The sequence below is a fragment of the Mus caroli genome, unplaced genomic scaffold (genome assembly GCF_978045245.1).
Source record: "Mus caroli unplaced genomic scaffold, Mus_caroli_1 scaffold_11, whole genome shotgun sequence".
Lineage (NCBI taxonomy): Eukaryota > Metazoa > Chordata > Mammalia > Rodentia > Muridae > Mus > Mus caroli.
The window spans coordinates 7369467-7383521 of NW_028227266.1; the positions used below are offsets into that span (position 1 = coordinate 7369467).

General features: G+C 35.6%; 1 protein-coding gene across 3 annotated transcripts in view; it reads right to left on the bottom strand.

Moving 5' to 3' along the window:
• Positions 1 to 14055, bottom strand: part of Cntn5 (contactin 5) — a 1232986-nt gene that overhangs the window by 972671 nt on the left and 246260 nt on the right. Inside the window, exons 2-3 of one of the 3 annotated variants that reach the window (XM_029481826.2) lie at positions 8063 to 8193; positions 7818 to 7870 (exon numbers count right to left, since the gene is read on the bottom strand). The exons of the other annotated variants lie outside the window; for them this stretch is intronic. The gene's annotated coding sequence lies outside the window, so the exon portion shown is untranslated. The remainder of the gene's footprint in view (positions 1 to 7817; positions 7871 to 8062; positions 8194 to 14055) is intronic. 3 annotated transcript variants of the gene reach the window in all.

The window sequence follows — 14055 nt, forward strand, 5'->3', positions numbered from 1 at the left end:
AAGGTCTTTCATCTACCTTGCATCTCAGCCCTTTCGGAGTCATCAGAGTCAGAACTGCATGCTCTATCAGGCTTCTAAACAGCTTTTTGATTGCCTGTTGATTTTCATTAGAAGCCAGTATGTACTCCCCTAGAATGTTTTCTTTTTAAGATCAATTCATTGTTTAGTCAACAAACGGAGGGAATAAATAACACTCAAGAGTTATAAAATAATGGCAAATTTTCCAAGTATATGAATATTAAATTAAATTTGTAATTGAAAATTAAAAGAAGAAATCTTTCAAAAAACCTTGATTTTTATAAACATTTTTCTTTTTCTTTGATGTTTCTAAATTGTGTGCCTTCGTGGGAGTATATGCACATTAGTACCAGTGCTGTGTAGGCCAGGAGAGGGTATAGGATCCCTTATATCTGGAGTTGTAAGATATTGTCAGCCCCTGGACACTGTTGATAAGAATAGAACTTGAGTTGTCTGGAAGAGCAGCAAATGCTGCTAGCCAGAATTCCCCCTCCAGCCCTAGACACAGGTTTAAAAATGTCCTCTATAATCCTAATATACAATATTACTGGATGTTATCTGTGTGCAAATTAACCCCTTTTGTGAGAGAATTGAAGGATCTTACCTCTGTTATCCCATCACAGCCTGTGTTCTATGAGAAGCTAAACTCAAACAGATTTTATAGAACTCTAAATTAGTTACCATGTCCTTCTTAGCACATTTTAGCTTTCTGCGGAGCTATATCAGGCTCCTGACACCAAGCACTTGTTGGCATCCACAACAGTGTCTGGGTTTGGTGACTGTATATGGGATGGATCCCCAGGTCTACAACAAATTAGTAGGTGGATATGTTTTAAGAATGACAGATTCAAGTGTAAAGTTAATAACAAAAAACATCTTGATAACAATAGACATGATGATGTATGTGGAATTATCTAGAATTCAACTGAAAATGGACAAATTTCCTGATAATCTGTTCTAGATACTGATTTAGACCTTGACTTCTCTTACGATTGCTAAAGTTTATTTGGATCATGTTTGATTTCTAATCTGTTACCTTATTTTTTTTAAGTGTGCCAGTGTTAGAAAACAAATAAAACCCAAAAGCCGTTGATCAGCTGTTTTCATAGCAGCCAGTGAATCTGTCTCTGAACAAAATCCCCATGGAAGGAGTTACAGAGACAAAGTGTGGAGTAGAAACTGAGGAAATGACCATCTAGAGACTGGGGATCCATCTCATATACAGTCACCAAAACCAGACACTGTTGTGGATACCAACAAGTGCTTGGTGATAAGAGCCTGATATAGTTCTCTCCTGAGAGACTCTGCCAGTGCCTGACAAATTCAGAAGTGGATCCTCACAGCCATGCATTAGACTGAGCATAGGTTCCCCAATGAAAGAGCTAGAGAAAGGACTCAAAGAGCTGAAGGGGTTTGCAGCTCCATAGGAAGAACAACAATATGAATTAACCAGTACCCCCCAGAGATCCCAGGGACTAAACAACCAACCAAAGAGCACACATGGTGGGACTCATGGCTCCAGCTGCATATGCAGCAGAGGATGGCCTAGTCAGAGATCAATATGGGGAGAGGGTCTTTATCCTATGAAGGCTGTATGCCCCAGTGTAGGAGAATGCCAGGGCCAGGAAGTGGGAGTGGGTGGGTTGGCGAGCAGGGAGAGGGAGTAGAGGGTAGGCAGAGGGTGTTTTTCAGAGGGCAAATCAGGAAAGAGGATAACATTTGAAAAGTAAATAAAGAAAATATCAAAAAGAACGACAGAATGAAAGAAAGAAAGAGAGAGAGAAAAAGAGAGAGAGAAGGAGGGAGGAAGGAAGGAAGGAAGGAAGGAAGGAAGGAAGGAAGGAAGGAAGGAAGAAAAAGAAAGAAAAAGAAAGAAAGAAAGAAAGAAAGAAAGAAAGAAAGAAAGAAAGAAAGAAAGAAAAAAGAAAGGAAGAAAACAATCTGAGTGATATTATCTCAAGCTCCTCTCTGTGTTCTACTCTGATTTCTTCTGAGCCCATTCTACCTAGACCTTTTTGTGGGACCTAATAACAGAGTGACTGTCTTCATTACAATCTTACATGTTCTTTTGTAAACAGAAGGCATCATAGCTCCATGCTTCCAATTTTCATTTGGTTGCTTAGGGAACCAGGATTAATTCAGATTTTTCTGAAATACTCTAGAGTTTGTGAGTGGAATAGTCTATAATATTTATTTAAATCTAATTTAATCTTGTTGAATGTTCTAAGGATATCATAGTAAATATGCTAATTGTTTTTTTTAACAGTAACCTGAAGCAGGGCAGACAAAGAAAAATTGTGGCATTTATTCCTGGTATAAAACCTGCAGAAGGCAGATAGTAGTGCTGTTCTGAACCACAGCTGCATGACACCGACTTCTGTTAGGAGACAGGCTCTCTCTTATGTAGCTCTCCTTGTCCTAGAACCTGTTTTTCCTAGAACCTGTTCTAAAACATGCTGGTTTTGAGTGCAAAGAATAAAAAGAAATCCATCTGCCTCAGTTCCAGAGTTCTGGTGTGAAAACCCTGTGCCACCAAACAAAGTACACATTGACTTCTGAATTAAAATAAACACTGGAGACTTCTGTACTACACGGATGCAAAATATTTTCTGTGGCTCATACATGAAGTAAATACTGTGATATCTATGAGTAATCTGCAGAGAATTCAGTTCTGTGATCTCTAACCCTAAGGGAACTTAACCTCAAACAATAATTTAAGGTTTCTGATGAAGAATGGCTCAGCAGACACACATAACAGAAGATAAAAACCAAGTTCTACAAGTTGCCCTCTAATCCTTACACACCTATAGTGGATCATATCCTCACAGTAAATAAATAAGTGAATAGATAGATAGATAGATAGATAGATAGATAGATATAATTTTTGAAAGAGAGGATGCGTAAATTCTTCCTAACATCTCTCCCTCTCTTACACACATGTGTATATTCAGGTACATATGAGATAAGAGACAGTTGCTTCATTTTTCAAAATAAGACATGCCATCATTAATCTTGGTGCTTTAAATTGAACTTTTTTCAAAATCACTCCATTACAATTTTGAGAAAGTACATATGCTACTGTTATGTAATATTTAATTCCAACTTTGATTTTTATTTGTTGGCTTAATCTAAGGCATGCCTTTGAATTTCACTGGGATTTATATAGCATATTTCACTGGGATTTCATATAGTATATTTCAAATGAGCAGAGTAGTCAGATCACACAGAATGAATTGGTGGCTACTTTGCTTCTGGCTAAAATACAATTTCAACACTCATTGTTGTGTTATTTGTATACTTTAAGCATTGTGAAAACCTACAGGGAGTTTGGCAATTGCATAATATCCATACACTTATATATAATATACAGGCACATAAGTGATAAGAAGACAATATTTTTCAATAATTCTTTGCAGTTTTTAGCACTATTAAAAAGGGTAGATTTTGGTGCTTTATATGCATGGGTATAAATTGGAGCAATTATTACTTGGGTGTATAGACACGACTTTCAAATGATTTCAAAAATAGTACAAACCTGAGAAGTTTGATTATGTTAATTCTTCTTCAAATCTAGAGAAATAATTTGCTGATTATTGAAAATTAACCAAAGAGTCACAAGGCTAAATAGTAATTACCTAAATGAATTAGACAATGTGTATCATTATAATTATAAATTCTCAATTGTTCAGATGTTATGCATTATAAGCACATGAGCCTCCAGTGACAGCTGCTGCATCGCCAGCAGTATCTCTCTGTCTAATTAGCAAGGACAAGTCAGACTTCCTTACCCTGAGGAGCCTTTCTTCCCCTTTCCTGTGCTCAGGCCTGTGGAGGGGCAGATGCTCAGTTTGTCTAGTGACTCAGAGTTAGTTCTGGGTCTTGAGCACTCTCTGAAAACAACCTTTCTTGGAGGCTCATCTTATTCCTTGGTTTTCTTGAGAAGAGACCTCACTGTGTATCAATGTTCCTCTTATCGCTTACTTCCCAGTGCTGGGATCATGGGCCTATAGTTCTTGGCCCATGGAAGATTGTGTTTAATATAAAAAAAAAAAACCAATTGAAAAGATAAAATTTTCTTAATATCACAGAACTATTATCTGAAACATGGGAAACACTGTATAAACACTCTATAAAGCTCTATATTTACTAAATTATTGGAAACAGATCCAGCACTGAGTTATATTCAGTCCTCTATGAAAAGTGTTTCATATTGAATAAACAAACAAACAAAAAGAACAAGTACCCAAAGGCAGTCTCACACCTAAAAAAACAAGGACCAAATGCCATTATTTGGAGTCCTTTAGTCCTCCACAGGTGCAGTGGGACTCTAATTGCAAAAATTCTTTTTAAAATGAAGGCATAAAATAAAAATATCTTCAAAAAATCCGATAATTATGTGTTTACTAAACTGTGAAGCAGGACTTCAGGTGAGAACCCCACCATAGTAATTGGGAAAGCCTTTTCTTAGTTGGTCTGGAATAGAGGACATACCATCCCTCAGTATCACGATGATAAGTTGTTTCTCTCTATAGTCATTTTATGACAACTGTTCAGCCATTGCATGAGGATGTGATAATGACATTACAGGAAAACTAAACATAACTGGAGAATGGAACAAATTTTATATGGATATAAAATTAAAATGTTTAGAGGACTCACTCTTCAGATACAATATATCATGACTCGATAGGAATAATTCTAATTTATTTGCTTCTTAACATTTGTAACATTTTCTTGTGGGCTGATATCTGAGCAACTGGAAAATTGTAATTATTATTGTCAAATTGTTTAGGTATACTATGTTGCCTTATGATTCTTCTGTTAATTATTAATCAGCAGTAATGTCTTACTCTAGAAATCTTTACTAAATATACATGTATGCAGTCATTAATCTGAAGTATGATTAACATTAATCAGCTTGCCCAGATTTGAACTATTTTGAACATTATTTGAAGGTTGTATCTATATATCCATAAAATAATCACATCAAACAATATTATTTTAAAATTTTCCCTAATTATTTTTAATTATTTCCTGTATACCATCACTAGGTAACTGAGAATATGTTGTATTAAAGCTTACTTTAAACTTACTGACTTTTTATATAATTGAGTCCATTATTATTCTCTTATTGCCTGATTCCTGCACAAAGATTTTGAGAAAAATATGTATTTACAGTTAATTTCTCATTACTTATGAATAGTATTACATAAAGCACTTGTTTATTAATATGTAAGTTAAAGCATGTATGTGGCAAAGTTGCATGCTTCAGACATACATGTGTATGATTGGTTTTACAACGTTTAAATTATAACTTGCATGTACTAAACTGGAAATATTTAAAGAATTTCGAAAATAATTTGGGCTTTTATTACCAACAGCCACTTAAACAATACCCTCTATAAGTTGAGATATAAGAGCCAACTTGATCTCTATGCCATGGGACATTTTCTGGGATTTGAAAGACAGATAGGAAGTAGGAAGCACCAATATTGTTACAAGGAATCTGTAATACCAACTAAGACATGACAGGGTCTGTAACAAAAAGATGGCAACACCTGTCTAGTGTATCTCAGGTATTTCCCCTGGAAATGCACATTAGACCCTCAGCCAGTTACAGGACTGCAAAAGCACAGGTGAAAATGACAGAAGTTCCTGATGCAAAATGGACCAGAATCCTTTAAGCAAGCAAAGAGTAGGGATCTGTAGTCTACAGAACCATTACTGGCTGTCCAGTGCTTTTCTAGAACCCAGAAAGAATATGTAGCATGGAGTAAGAAAAATGGTGTAAGACTATATGTTTATAATTTAAGAGTAAGTCAAGAGCCATGTAGTGATTCCTGACTAACCTCTTGAGGTTTCTTGCATTAAGCAGTATACTAGAACAAAAAGAAACATTTCAGAATTATGACACAGAACCTGAAATATCAATACTTTGTGTTTATGACTGAAAATTTCAAAAAAGCATGCTCTGCACTGCTACTAGATATTTAAAGAAACAAGAGGATGTGAGTGAGAAACAGTGACAAAATAGTTAATACAAAGATGAATCAATGAGTTCAACTTGCTCTAAAAACTTTCACTTGAACTCTCACTAACATAAGGAAAGAAAGGTTTAGATAGCTGGTGGATGATCAAGTTCAGTAACGGTCACTATACCTTCAACATCAAATCGGTACTTTAGAATAGGAAATTTTAATATGAGGCTGGATTAGTCAATCATTACTTGGTTTAAAACAAACTCAATGTTGCCAAAGATATTTGTGAAATTGAGTACAACTCAATGCCAAATATGCAGAGTGAGGCTGGAGAGGAAGATTACAAATGGGAAGAATGGAGAGTAATGAGTTCACACCCTAGCCAAGTCCTCTCTGGAAAACCAGAGTCTTCAGAAGGGCATACTCAGAGCAAAATCAATGCTCAGAGATGATGAATGGATGTTCTTCTGTGCTGTTACTTATATTCACTCTACAGAAGATAATTGTGTACTTGACTTCCTTTCCTTGTGGTACTTTAACATTTTTTTTCTTCTACAAGATCAGAGTTAATTATTATTTAATTGTAGCATATTTAGGCTCAGACTTCAGTTACAAAACAAAAAAAAAAAAGCCTCTCAAGGACTTATATTTATTTGAGGCTTCAGTGTTTATCAGACTAAAATGGAATACCATATAGTGTGTAAGAATTTCTCAAGCATCCCAACTAAAAAGAGCACCTTTTAGCATCTGTTCTTCTATTTTTGAGATTACCTGTAGAAAACACTAATCTTCCACCTACACTGAGAAAACAAATTGTCATGTTGTTTCTCTGTTTCTTCTACTTTAATAGAAGCTACTCAGTAACCCTTTAGCTATATGATGCTATGACCCATCTGTAAACTTGGAGAAGAATAAAGGAAATATGTAATTCAATTGGAGTACAAAGTTAGGATTTATGGTTGGTTCTAAAAGGAAACAAGACAACGCCTGCAGAAAAAGAGTGGCTTCACCATTCTCCATTATCCTGACAGTAAATTAGCTTTTCATTTGAATGTTACTTTCTTTCAGAAGACTTTGATGTGCTTTAAGTTGATGCAGCCGTGCATGTTATTAAAGCCAGGAATCATAAATTATTCCTTAAATCATTGAGTCTTGGGAAAACAGAAAGCCAGTGAATGACATTCCACTTGCATATTGATTTGGTTTCTGTGAAGCCTACACTGGTTCTGGCCTGTTTGGCTCCAGCAGGTCTAAATGCTTTCTAATTTGTTTGAAAATTGCGTGAAAATATCCCCATGGCCCTCTTGTAAAATATGACAGCCTGACATTTTCTTTAATTACAAGACCCGATCTGTTTAATAGCATAAAATTGGCCTCCAATTTGACAGGCCTCCCCTTTAAAATCAATGGTTAGACTCTAGGGCACCAGCTTGGTCATCAAGATCAATATCAGAAAAAATATAGCCTGTCAAGACCTCTCAGCCTTTTATTGATTCAAATGGGGAACTGCTCACAGACTGAATAATGGTGTTAGTACTCAGAGCCAACAAACACAAGCTTCTTGCCTCAGTTTCAATTTGTAGGATGAATCAGTGCTAGATAATCCAAGTGGGAAGAAATTATTCAAGACACAGTAGTAGTAAAATGCTGTTATTCCAGGAAAAATACAAACACACTTTAAACACACTTTAGCACTTTTTAAACATTTATCTCATATATATATGAGATATATATACAATATAATATATATATATCATATATATATATTGTATATATACATATATATATTGTATCTTGATCAGAACTACTATCCACTCTTACCTCCAATCAATGGCATCTCCAACACATGTCCCCCAATATCTTCAATTCATGTGCTGTGTTTTAAAAATAATTTTCAATATGTAAACATGATATGAAATATATTAACTTTGTGCTTCTAAAGAGAAAGAACAAATCACTGTGTATTTTTCTGGAAAGTTCTTTCATTGGCATTCAACAAAGGAATTCACTAAAAAAAAAATAAAATAAAAAATAAATAAAAAAGAAGAAGGAGAAAAAGAATTTACCTGGAAAGTTTTTTCCTTGTTTAGTGCTCAATAAGCACTGCTGTCCCAGTAATTACACTGGGGAGAGGCCTTGGTTTTCACACTCAGTTCTTTGAAGAACTAGGCAGTTGTCTCAGAGCAGATGCCTAAGTCTAAAGAAAAAAGTAGCCATCTGTCAGTCAATAGAACCTCATGGTCTACTTCATTAGGGCTTGAGATGAGAATCATGGTGACCATATTTTTTACTTCTTGCATGAATATTAAGAAGGATGAATGCAGATTAAAACAAAGAGAAGGGGAAATTGAAGCTGGACTCATAGAGTGCATCTGTATATAAAAAAAGACACAAATCAAAAACGAGAACTTCCTATTCTTTGAAAACCTTACACACTGAGTGCTGACCATCCCATTTCAAACCATGTAGCGATCATGGCAGTACCATGGTGACATGGCTATTTTATCACAATTTTATGTGCAGAGAAAGAGAATTTTATATCTTGAAGAGAATATACTTTAACAATTCATGTCCTGTGAAAACTTGAAAACAATTAGCAATGCCTTGTGAGTTTGTTACCCTAGTGAATACTCTAACGAGTGTCTAGTTATCAACTGTGATGTTCGACACTTTCCTTTACATGCTTTACATATTTATGTGTTTATACTTGGTCTATATCTATATACATTATTTGATCTATGGTTGCAGTTGTTTTATGAGTTTATATAATCCAAAATATATAATTCTATAAATAAAAGAAATGAACCTAGTAATTATAATGTAATTCTTCAATGCTAAGTGCACAGAAAGTTAATGTCTTATCTTCAGCAACTTAAATGACATTTTCCTTCTGTGATACAAAGCTGGATACACCTTTGGCTATCTTGGATACCAAAGGTAAGACTTTTTTTCTTATGAACTATACTATGGACTCCTAAACCAAACTTTGAATAAAATTTCAACATTTTAAGGGAATATATGAAATTTTGAATTTTTAAAATACATCTTTTTTTTTTTCTTTTACAGATAGCTGTGAAAGCATATAAGCAATTGAGGGTGAGCAGAATTGGCAAGCTTCTCCATTCAACAGAGAAGGTGAAGTGGCCACTGTAAGCCTTTGAGTTTTTAAGTGTCACTTTACAAGACAAGAAGTGAACCCCCCCCCTCCATCTGGCAGACTAGATATAACAGGTTGAAATATGGAAGTTTTAACTACAACATATCAATAACAAAGACCCAGAATTCTCTTTCTTATTATCATAAATTTGACACACCAATAGCCCAGAAACTTTTCTCTCAAAATCCTTACTTTTCATTCAATTAAAACTTTACAGACCACCAATTTTCCTTGCTAGTTAGACTGTAACATATGCTGCTGAGCAGTTTTCTGTTAGGAAAAATTCTAGGAATAGAAAATATTTTCCCAAACCTTTTTAGTCCTACAGATTGGTTGATTTGTGTATTTATGAAGTACTAGGTGACAAAGCCTGGCTGAAGTACTGTGATGCTTGCTGTGATTTGTTTTGCTTCTGAGAGAAGGTAACATTTGGCTGCCTAAGTTATGCGTTTCACTGCTTTACAGTTATACTGGATCACCTGACTCAGACTTACTAATGAAGTTCATTAACATGTATTCTTAGGGGTAACTGAGTAGGAAAAGAAAAAGTGTAATAACCTCAAAATTGTAGCTCAGATCTTTGGGCCGATGGAACTATTAACCACTAACAAGAAATCCATTTTTTCTCATGGCCAACTTTTCCACATTATTAAGTAGAGCATGACTACAACAATAGTCAAAAGTGACCTTCAGTTCTTTGTCTATCTGGAGTTCTACACTAAACAACAGTTAGTGCTCACCCTGAATCCCCCCAAGACATAATTGAAGACACAGCACTGTTTTTTAATTATTATTATTCTTTTATCTTTTTTTTTTCCAGTCCAGTCATTATTCCTCTCCTGGTCTGCCCTCCAACAGTTTCTCATCCCATCCCTCTTCCCCTGTCTCCAAAAGGATGTCCCCAAGCCCCACCCCTCCCCATCAGACCTCCCCACTCTCTGGGTTCTCAAGTCTCTGGAGATTTAAGTGCATCTTATCTCACTGAGGACAGACCAGAGAGTCCTCTGTTGTGTATGTGTCAGGGCCTCATATCAGCTAGTGTATGCTACCTGGTTGCTGACTCAGTGTCTGAGAGATCTTGGGGGTCCAGGTTATTAGAGACTGCTGGGCTACCTACGGGGTCATTTTTCTCCCCGGCTTCCTCCAGTTTTTCCCTTATTCAACCACAGGAGTCCCCAGCTTCTGTCCATTGGTTGGGTACCCAACACTCTTAAAATACAAAAGGATCAAAATCCTTAATCTCTAATCTACATCAAGCTAAATTGGTGAATGGGTAAAGTCCCACAAATTATGGAAAAAACAATTTTAAAACTACTTAGAATAACTTTGATTCTTCACAATAGTTACATTTGATAAACACAAAACCAGAATACAACACCTTCCAGAATACTTTACATGATAGAACAGTAGTAACAAACATTTTGTAAGCTACATATATATGTATATGTCTATTATATGTATGTATATCTATATATACACACACACACACACACTATAAATATATATATATATAGATATATATAGATATATATAGATATATTCTGTTATATTTGAGATGATTTTTCTGAGTAAAATGTTTACAGACAGATTCACCTATTCATAATGAAATACCTCAAAATTAAACATGATGACTAGTAATTATGCCCATGCTTATAAATGAGGCCAGGTGAAACACCATGGCAGACAAGCTGTGTTTCAGACGATCAACCCAAAGGCCACCATGATCTCCGTCATCTTTCTCAAAGAGCTCAGCACCCCAGAGATATCTTTCTTAACCCATAATGTGGACAAATATGACCTCTCTACATACATTGAGAATGTTCTGTTTTATACATTCACAAGGTAATCAAGGTTTCAGCAATCCATATTCAGGGGTCAAATTTGCAAACAAAGCAAAGAACAAAAGTATCTCTCTGAAGTCTGCCTCCAATTCATGCCTCCAATGAAGCTAGAATAAATATATAGGAGGAGACACACCTTTTAAAAGGGAAATGCTGAAATTCATGCCAGGACATGGCTAAGCAGGTAAAGTGGCTTGCCCTGTAAACCGTGAAACCTGATTGTCATCCTAGAACCCATGTTCAAGTAGACAAGGAAATGATTCATCAAAGTTGTTCTCTGATTTTCAATGTTCCATTCATAACCTGAGCACACACACACACACACACACACACAGACCCATGTATACATACCAACACACACACATGTGCTCATATACACACACATGCATGCACACAATTCACACATGTGCACAGCAATGCACTCATATAGAAACACTAATGAAAATAGCAATACTTAATAATACAATTGCATTAATAATACAAGTGCATAGTATGTAGCTATATAAGTATGTGGGCATCTTCTGAGCAGTGCCTCTGTCCTGATCCAGCATGCACCTGTGCACAGGAACAGATTAGAATTAAGGAACTGGTGACAGGGTACCTATACCATTACATGTGATTCTATGTTTCCTGCACATGGGTGTTTTTGATCCATCAGTAACTGTGTTGGCATCACCAAGGAACTATGACTTTAACTCATTAAAAGGCCTTGTAACTTCCTCAGCTAGGAGGGTACCAGTGAAGACGCATGAATCATTTTGAAACTGCCGTTTCATCATGATTTTGTGTCTGTCAGATCACTACTGTAGAATTCAACCACCAACATCCTTACCTTGCTTTTCCCCATGGAGGTTAGAATTTGGGAGAGCATCAGGTATTAAATATTCAGATTTTTGGTTTTAATGTTGTAATTTTGAAGTAATATAGACTTCAAAACCTTTAGGGGTTTTGATTTCTCAGCATTTTATGATCTGGAGTTACATGCTCCAAGGTTGCATCTTTTGGGAATATGATTGTGACTGATGCAAAGTAACACAGTGATGTTGTCTCAGCAAGAATATGACAAACACCAACAACAAATCCTTCTGTTTTCATTGGATATCATGGAATTTGATTTAAAATGTCAGCATTAAATAATAAGTACAAAAGGGAGAATGAGATGGCAGAATACTCAGTGGGGTCTTGCTACCAAAGGTGACAACCTGAGTTAAATCTTCAGACAAAAGATGGAAGAGGAAATCTGACTCTCAAAAGTAGTCCTCTGAGCTCGCTGCACAGAATGGTGAGTGCCTGTGTGTGTATGTGTGCTTCAGTGTGTGCCAAACACACAGGCCCTTCACAATACTGCATGTAAAAGGTTAAGGCAAATCTCCCATCATGGATTGAAACCTGAATCAAAGATATTGTTGAATTTCCCAAATCCAAACTTGAGTTTAAAATTTCATTGAATAGACTGAAATTAGGCATGAAAAAAACCTCAAACATGTTTAATTATCCTCAGCATAAAGATTTTTCCATGGAAGTTGAAATTATTTTTAATTTATTTATTTAAAGAAAGCTATTTATATCCTTCAATAATATATATATGTATGTATATATGTGCATGTATATATAACATATATGTAAGAATATAATAAGAACTACATTGCACATATATTAATATATTATATATACATATATATAAATACATATGTATATAGAGAGAGTTGGTGAGTGCTCTTCGGGTTGTGAGGGCTCCTCTGGATGGGCTCATGGTAGAAAGGCACATTCAGGGTTTCCATTTTAATACTGTAATTGTGAAGAAATTCAGACTCTTGGAATTGTAGACATTGATTAGAATAGTGTTCTTGCATACTGCATAGAGGCCATGTTTATTGATGGAGGAGATTCAGACCTTGCTTTCCCGAGAGTTCTGAACACTGAGATGTAGACAGAATGTGATGGAAGAAGTTAAGACATGTCAAGAACAAACCTATAAAATAGATTTCCTGTGCTGAGTTGATGTCTTTTTAATGCTCAGATGAACTGACCATTAGCTGTAAGATATTTTATGTGCCAAAGTGTCCAACATATTAGAAAGATGGAGAAATGAGATTTTGTGTGGAGATAGAAATTTACATGCAAGAACTCCTGAAGGCCAACACAAGGCCTAGCTTTGCTGGAGAGGGAAAACAGAGTCAGCACATACATGCACAGTGATGTGTTGATTTGAAACTATACTGCTGTAATGGGTGGCTGTATAGACCACAGAACTAATGGAGTGAGGTGGAGATGTGCCAGTGCCTTCTGCATCAGCCTGGTAGGTGGCTGCTATCTTCACACCCCTCACATCATATCTGCAGATTCCACTGCTATCAGCATGCACAACGTGGCTCACAGCCAAAGTAGGAATCTGGAGCAGCAAGGAGTGCCTCTCAAGCACTGTGAGCATTCCATCTTGCAATATTGGGATTTTCTAACTAAAGACAGAAAGCAGCCAGCTGGTACTTAATGCCACCACTCTGAACTTCAAGGAGGGGTTGGGATAACTTATCTACTTGGTCCTTATGCTTTAATGCATGTGTCATGTCCTATCTTTGGTAGGTCACAAGCTGGATATAATTATGTTGTTCTTTAATAATTTACCCTAATTTGCATTAAATTGCTTTGAAGATGAATGTATCTCAAATTTGTAATACTAATTAATAATTGTACAGTGATCATCTGCTTCAAGTCATGTGCTCCGTTTCTAAGTTTAGCACCTTATATTGTAACACTCTGTGGTTTTCTAAGACAGGATTTAAAAAGTTTAGTGCTTTAGAAACTGATGAAGACACCAGCCTAGTTCAATGAAGATTCCTGATATTACAAGTATTATTAACACTAAAGAATTAAGTGTCTGTTAATATAAAAAAAAACATGTGGCAAAATATATACATTTAAATAACATTGGATGCAAAGAAATACTATGTTTTGTGTCAATGAACAAATTAACTTATTACTATGAACAATGACTTGTTATTTAAATAATTTTAGGTTTTTATTTTTTAGGAGCAACAAAATTTTATGTTAAAATTTTCTG